The following is an 8,685-nucleotide window of genomic DNA, read 5'->3' as shown; positions in this document are numbered from 1 at the left end:
GCTGCCTCACTATCACAAGTAGCTGTTACACATCTCAAAGTCTATGCCAGCATCCTGGTATTCCCTCACCTCCTTCCCTACCCTAAATTCCCTTCCAGATCAATGGCTTCCTTCCCCCACCTACTCATTCTCCTTATTACCCTGCTAGTCTTGATAGGTCCTCTCTCTCTCTCTCTCTCTCTCTCTCTCTCTCTCTCTCTCTCTCTCATATCTGCAATAAAAATCTTTCCCCTACCCATACCATGGAGTGGTCACATTGTCCGTTTATATAGTTCCCATTGGTACACAGCATAACTGTGGTGAGGCAGAGATCCTGATTTGTCCTTGCACCTTGCTGTTCTGTCAAAGGAGAGACCTAAAGGATGGGAAATCCCAAGGCCATCTGCTGAAGGCATCCTAGTTGCTAGGAGAAAGGGGACATAATGCTACCAAGAGGAAGAATGCGGCAGCCACCCTTCCTGCTACCTAGCTCTTGAAGTTAACTGAGTAAAGATAAGTTCTAAAGTAACTGAACACCTGATTAGATGCGGCCTCCCTGCTAACATCCCAGCTGTTCCTTCTGGCCAAAGGAAGGGTTCAAGCCCATTATGAAATTCATGGGTAGGGAAGGCGAGCACTAATTTGTTGCATTTGAGACCTTTAAAGTTTATCATCAGTAAACATTGTCTAAGGCTAAAGGAGTTGGATCTCCAGCTGAAGATGTTAGCAGTTATTATTCTCAGATGTTGTTATTTGTGTCGTTCACACACTGAGGACACAGAGACTTCAACTGACTGACTGATCATTAATAGAGACAACCCATTGATGTTGGTGGCAACTGGATGGGGAGCTAAAGCATTGGCAGAGGAAAGTATGGAGACGTGATCTGTGTGGTGAACATAGAACGAGGAGACCAGGAAACTTCAATGGACTTTGGTATCACTGACAAACAGTGGGGTTGAATATTTGGTGCCTATGTTATTCTCGAGGGTTTCATCTGCAAAGCTAATAAGACTATGTCCTATATTAACCATCCTTTATGAAACAAGCCAATCCCAAGCAGCAAATAGGAAATCTAAGCAAGTTTTGCTGGCAAAGGAATACCTATCATTAACCAACTATGCTTGCTTTATGTAAGCAAGTAGAAATTAAGCCACGTCCAAAAACCTATTGAACATAGACACTTAGAAAATAAAATAAAAATAGAATTGGAAAGGAGGGCTTACATGAAGCATGCAGAACACAGAAGTCCAGTGAACAGGACTAGCACAAATGCTGCCTTGAATTTTCATAGCAACATCCCATAGGTAGGTACACAAACACATGTGAATATATAAAGAGGGGAACATGTCCTGAAAGCAATTTTCTCAGCATGGAAAGAAATCATTTCTCAGTGTGGAAGACAAAGAGGATTATCGTGATGACAGCCCCTTGGAGAAATAAAAGTCAGATCAGACAATAGGTAAAACTACCCACTCTATTTTTAAATTAAAAATTACTAAGATGAATGTAGTTTTGGAGTTGCAGGGAAAGGAATGAAAGGCGCTCTTTCCATAGCCCATCTGGTCAGCAAGTGCCTTCTGGCCCAAGATGACTGCATCTAAGCTGACACAAAATTCTTTCAGTTATTTTGATGCCTGGCTCCCTGACATATCATACAAGGGCCCATTGTGGGGGAAAAAAAAGGATTAGAATATGTTATGGGACAAAATGACAACATATAGATTGAAGGGGGTATGGCTTTAATTTTGGAAGGGATGGTTACTAGGCTCCATTTTCAAAGTGAATTTGGCAGATGGAGAGGAGCTAAGTCCTGTGCCTGCAGGATTCAATGGATGGACTAAGCTGCCACACCAACCACCTGGATGACTCCAAATAACCTGGCAAGCCTCTACCAAAATAATCTCTAAGAGGGCATGAAAAAAAATAATGGAGTGCAGATTTTAATTTAGGAGAAAATTTTGTGTCTGACAAACCTGGAAAAAAAATGATAAGTGATTGGTCTGCGGGCAGCAGCCCTTTCCCGACTATTAGATACCCATCATTTGTAATCAAAATACATAGATAAGTCTTAGTACTTCTACTCATGTTGGGGGTTGGTCTGATGCTATATGTATAAATGCTAAATTCTGGGCCCCAACATCTGGTTGCAGTCCAGACAAGTGCATTGCCACATACACCAAATAATGTGTAAATCTTGCTCCTCAGTTATATCTACTTGGTTAATATAGAAAGGCTGGACGCCTATAACTGGGCAGAAGAGAGTTAGGTGGGGTTTTATTTCCTGGGCTTGGGCATGGTACTTTTCAGGTAGGGACCATGAAAAGGGAGAAGGAAAGGAGAGAAAAGAAGAGGATGGAGAGAGAGGATGTGGCCTGATGAAGCAGATCCAGCCCAGACGGAACGAATATTGGCAGCCAACCTGGGGTGTGTGGCTGAGAAGTAGTCAGACAAGCTCAGAAAAACTGGTATAAATTGGATCTGTCCAGTTGTGCTGCTAAAACTTTAAATAAATAAATCACTAGGTCTCTGTCTTAATTGGGAGTTAGCTGGGGTAAAAGGGTTCTTGGGAATTAATAAATTTTCTACAATTTACTCAGGCATTCGTTAGGGGCAGAAAGTTCCTCAGATTACCGTGAACTTCAGAAAGAAAACCCTCTCTCTTGCCATGTTTTGTTTTGATATTGTGTCAGAATGCAGAAGTGCTCTTTTTAAACAATAAGCTTGGTCTCTGCCTGTCTCTAATTACATGGCTTGAGTCATCACATTTACATGGGTTACTTCTGATTTGACAAACTGCCAACTCTGGAGCCTTGCTTTCCCAGAAGTCTTTCAGAAATATCTTCCCTGTTAACTATATAATCTTCTTGCCTGCCCATGATTAAACCTTGGCAGTGGTGGTGCACAACTTTAATCTTAGTACTTGGGAGGCAGAGGCAGGTGGATCTCGGTGAGTTTGAAGCCAGTCTGGTCTACAGAGCCAGTTTCAGAATAGCCAAGGTTATTCGGAGAAACCCTGTCTTGAAGTCTGAAGCACCCCCCCCCCAAAAAAAAAAAAAAGCTTGGCAATTTGAAAGGCTCTTTCTGTTGTGATCCTAGGGAGGAGAGAAGATGAAAGATACATGCTCTCCTTCACAGATACTCTACATTCTACAGCAGAGATGTCAAATTATCTAATCTAAGTAATTCATTCTACAGATGATGAGGAAGGTGGTTTGTAAGGTTTGTGCATAAAACATTATCAGGCTACCTTTATCCCACAATGCAGCATATCCTTCAAAAACTCCTTTTATTGAAGTAGTATTTGAACATGAAAATGAAATACAAGGGTTGTCTATAAATAGCAATGGCCGTTTTGGTTTGAGAAAGTATTCATTGACTTCTCACTAAGAAAATTAAGAATTGTGTTTACTTCAACGCCCCCTCTTCTCCTTAGATTTTTCTGTTGTTCTTCTGCCTACAGTGCTTTTTCTTAAGTTATCTTATTTATTATTCTGTGGAGGGTATTGGTGTGGGTGTCGTGGCACATATGTGGCTATCAGAGGATAGCTTGCATGAGCTGGTTCTCTCCACCCTGTAGGTCTCAGAGACCAAACTCAGGTCATCATGCTTAAATGAGAATATCCTACCCAGAGTCTGCCCTGTTGTCCATATCTCAACTCCTAGTCTCAGCTCCAGATATTTTCATTCTGTTCTGAAACTGCCATTGAAGAGAGCACTCTCTTACTTTTAATGAATTGGCTATCAGAAATGAAATTAACAGGTAAAGTTGCTTCTTCGCTCATGCAGAACCAACTATGTTCTAGGGTTATATTGCTTTCCCAGGCACGTTGAAGGAAATGATTACCATGCCATACAAGGTAAAGTGGGCCTAGGATTTAGGTCAACTGTAATCTGTGACACCTCATCAAAAACTACACATGATGCCACAACTAAGTTTGCTTCCTATTTTGACCATTAGTCCTATATATTGTGATGTTTCCCTCTCATTATAGTCATATATTTTTTTCTCAAAGAACTGTATGTTTTCCTCATTATATTCCCTAGACCCTTCTTTCTTATACTTAGGAATTGTTCGTTCTTCCTCTGGAAGATGGTCTTAGAATTCATTGACTTTCCATATAAAGTACATCAATGGCTTTCAAGGCCTTTCTCAGCCTGTGATTCCATTGTATCACTCAAGAAACAAACCACTCTAGGTAATTAAAGCAAGGGTGGATTCAATTTGAGTCACTCATTACAATGGACTGGAAGGACCCAATGAACAAAAGATATTAGGTGTTTTGACCCAGGAACAGCACCGGCAGAGACCCACTTCCATCCTTGTAGGACCTCCAGAACTCACACTCCTCTTCTCTGACAAGAAGCCATTAAGTCTTCATTTTCCTTGATGTTGTAGGGTTATTCCCACAGATACAATTGGAAGTCATGTCAATGAGTCTTTTCAATTATGCTAAAGTTACTGCAGCTGCTGCTAGAACAGGCCCTCTACCCCACTACCACCACCAAACTACTGCTAGCTTCTTTTGTAATCCTCTCTTTGTGTGAATTACATTAGAATCCAGCTGGTTGTAATGTCTCAGAGGGGTGATTTTAGACTTCAAGTCCCAGAAGTGAGAAGAGTGAATAGAAGATCAGTGTGAAACTTAGTACCTCCAAAACATACATTTTGGGCAGGGCTGAAGAAACTGCTCAGTGGTTAAAAGCAAGAACTGCCCTTTTGGAGGACTGAAATGTGGTTCCTAGAACCTATACTGAGCAGGTCACAACTGCCTGCAATTCCAGCATCAGGGAATCTGACACCCTTTTCTGTCTTCCACGGGTACCTATATTCACGTTCATATATCCACACACAGATACATATACACGTAATTTAAAAAATGAAACTTTATTTTAACAATCTGGAACATATTTGGGTTATGTGATGGTTAGATTTAATTGTTAACTTGACAAAATTTAGAGCTACCTGGGAAATGGGTCTCTGGGCATCCCTGTGGGGAGGAATCATCTTAATCACACTGGTTGATGTGAGAAGATTCAACCGCCATGGGTGGCACCATTCCCTAGACAAGGGACGCTGGGGTGGACTGTGGAAGAGCGAAGAAAGTAAGCTGAACACCAGCAGGTTTGTATTCATTATTCTTTTCTTCTGAATACAGAAATAATGTGACAAACTGAGTCACACTCCTGATGCCCTGACATCTCAACCATCAGAAACTATAATCTAGAACAGTGAGCAAAATGATGCTTCTACCTTAATTTTTCAATGGGGTATTTTATTTTAATATAGCAACAGCTAAAGAAATTAAGACAAATTGCATCTACCACTTTTGCATCTTATTTGCTGTTTGTTTGTTTAGAGAAAGCGGGGAGGGAAGGGGAAGTTGTTTAACAACTTTTAGTTCCTCGTTAATTCCTTAGAAATTATACCTGGAAAGTAGAATATTCTAAGATATTCTATGTCACAAAATGTTTATGTTTTTATATTTTCTCTTACATTCTATCATTTGTTTGGCTAAGTACATTGTTAGATTAAAATTAGGAGATATCACTCTGTTGTCTCCAAGAACAAGATAAAATCATTTTTTTAAGTTAGTTGGTTAATGACCTTCTATATTAGAATGACTGGCTAGCATCCTGTGCCAACTAGCTTTTGCTGCATATTAAATCACCCCCACACTCCCTGACCTGAAGCAACTCTTTCTCATAATTTGTCCCCTAGTGAGATGTGCTTTATAATGGACCAAGTTTACCGGACCTCCATTCTAAGGCTGTTCCAGGGGTCTGGCCTGAAGATCAGAGTATCTGGTCTAAAGAGAAGGAATATGTCTAATTTTAAGTGGCTTGTCATTGTTCCATGTGGCACTGAATCATCTTATGGGCTGGCAGACATTCTCATGACAGCCTCAGCCTCCCCATGACTTAGAAGAGCATGCCTCAATGCAGGTTCTCCTAGGCTTCCATGGTGCCACTCTACTGTCCTGTCAGCTAAATCAAATCAGCTGGAATCACACTGGTTAAAGAAAGACCTAGCTGTGGACCTTACAGACTTAAGAAATGAAATAAAAGTAGAAAAACCAATGCTATAAAATTTTCTGCAGACAGACTTCCTTTACAAAAGATTTCTGCAAACAAGTCTAGTGTTAATTCATTTCCATAGCCACATCATTGCGTGTTTCCTGTGTGCTATAGATACAAACATGACTAAGACATAGTTTCTGAATTACGGAGGTCACTGGGGTGAGGCATCGTCACACAAGTAACCTTTAATTAAGATAGCTGCATGAACTCACCTCAGTTGAGAAAGACACAGCAAGTAAATTAAAAGTGCTCACGGCATGACATTTGATGAAAACCAGCAAACCCAGGCTTAGGCAACTGGCAACCTTTTTGAATTCCAAATGCAAAGAAAGAAAACCCTGTAAGCGTAGGGAAAATTAAAAACAGGAATCATCAAAACAAAAGGATATCAGGTTGACCCAACATTGCCCTGCAACACTCTGTGAAAAAAGTTGAGGAAGTAAATTCTGTTGTATTACAGAAGTGGTGTTCTAGGAATTTTTTCCTCTATAAGTTTCTTTATAGAGAAAATGTTTTCAGATTACTAAGTACCCTTTGTTGAAAAACCTAAGAGAGTCTGCATTCTAGTTAATGGAGAAATTAATTTATAATAGGAATCTAGAATGGAGAATTTAAGTTGTGAACAGGCTTGAAAGTCAAATTTTCTTGTTTGGCATACAAACCCAAGAGCCAATTTGGACTGTATTCACCTCAGGTGAGTACTACAGCCGAAGGCAAACGTTTGGCCCTGAATCCAGCTCTCCCGGCCTGGCTTTTCTTTATTTCTGTTTCAGTTCTTTTTCAAGAAGAGATATCTCTTTAAGTCACGTTCCTCCCTCTGCTCTGAGAGGCCCTGTATTTGAGTATTTGATCTGTGCTTAAAAACAGTTGCTAACACTCAGACCCTCCAAAATGACAGAACACTATACAGGTCTCAGAAATCGCTGAGATGGTTGACTAAAACTTCTTTTCCTGTTGCACTCAGGTAGATTTGCCTACTTCATTCGCCCATCCATTACTCAGAGACCAATTTATCCCGAGGGTGGTTCTTAAGCTTTTCTGTTTGTTAAATGTTGTATTACAAACAGAGGCTTAAACAATAAATAATTTCTTGCTTCACAACACTTGTGAACATGAGTAGGATTAGAAAATTATTTTAAAGTCCACTTTATCACTAATGTTAATAATCTCAGCTGGATAGATTTATTTATAGGCTTTTATTATTTTAAAATTATGTGTATTGTGGGCTGTGTGTGAGAGCAGCTTTTTCTAGAGCTGTCAGATCCCATCTAGCTGGAGCTATGTGGTTATGAGCCATCCAGCATAGATGCTAGAAACCAAAGTGAGGCCTTTGTAAGAGTAGTACATTTAACTAATCACTAAAAGGTCTCTCAAGCCACCGAGTTTATACTTTTTTAAATATACAGAGAGAGTTGGGGTACAGCTCATTGGTTAGAATGTTTATATAGTATACTTAAGGCCTTGATTTTGACACCCCCCCCCCGCTCTGCAAGCAGGCAAACAAACAAACACAGAGACAGGCACCATGACCTATAGCCCCAGCCCTAAGGAGACAGATGTGGGAAGATCACAGATAGTTTGAAGCCAGGATTATAGCATGAGATTCAGAAAAAAAAAAAAAAAAGGCATTGTAAAGAACATCACAGATGACCTGAGCAATTAGAGATTTTGATTGTAAGACATTTTCTATCACCAAACTCTCTTCCTATTATCATCATCATCGTATGGGCTATGATGCTCTTATGCAAAAATAAGTGGAAGTGAAGAAAAAACATTCCAATAGTAAAAGCTGTTATCCCTGGGCAGTGGAAAAACAGTTTTCCCCCTTTCTCTTACTTTCAGAATTTACCAAATCATCTACAATCAGCACATATTTTATATAATACAATAGCATATCAGGGAGGCAACTACAGCTCCTGGTGGCTTATCATGACAGACATTGTTTTTTGCTTCTATCAGTCTGCACAGAATGTTCCTGATTGGTATCCTTCCTTCAGGTATAATTCAGGGACCCAGACCCAGACCCTCTCTGCTTCATGTCTGTGGCTCTCCGCAAGTGACCCCTGAGTTTCTCTCAGACCCTGTATCTCTGTCTTGATTCTGGATTAAAATAGTGTCCTGTGAAAGGAATGCATGAGACCTGCCTGGAAATCCCATCACTGCCTTTGTCAATTTTTCCACTGGCCAAATCTCAATCACTTGGCCACTGCTAGCTTTAAGACAGCCTGGGAAATCTGATCTAGCTGTGTGCCTTGTAAATAAAAAACAAGCACTGCTGAACACACCATAACCTACTCTTGTGATCACTAAACAGTCCTTTTATCCTCATTTCCATATGTAGAATACTTGACCTTTTTCCATAGAAAACTTGGTCTCTTACTATCTTCACTTTAGTCAATTATGAGTCTCTGTATTAATCACTATCTACTGCAAATTAAAACCTCTTTGATAAGAGCTGAGAGATACATTTATCTATGGACATAACAAAAACTCATTGGGAGCTGGTTTAGGCCTATGTCTTAGGTGCATATCAGTAGTAGGTTCTCCCCCTAGGGCCTACAACCTGCCTACTCACAGGTCCTCAGCCCAATAATGTGCCAGCTATGTGTTTTAGCTCATGGAATG

The sequence above is a fragment of the Psammomys obesus genome, unplaced genomic scaffold, assembly GCF_907164565.1.
Source record: "Psammomys obesus unplaced genomic scaffold, mPsaObe1.curated_primary_1811, whole genome shotgun sequence".
In the NCBI taxonomy this organism is placed as follows: domain Eukaryota; kingdom Metazoa; phylum Chordata; class Mammalia; order Rodentia; family Muridae; genus Psammomys; species Psammomys obesus.
The sequence above is the reverse complement of the archived record's forward strand: the minus strand, read 5'-3'. Positions refer to the sequence as shown.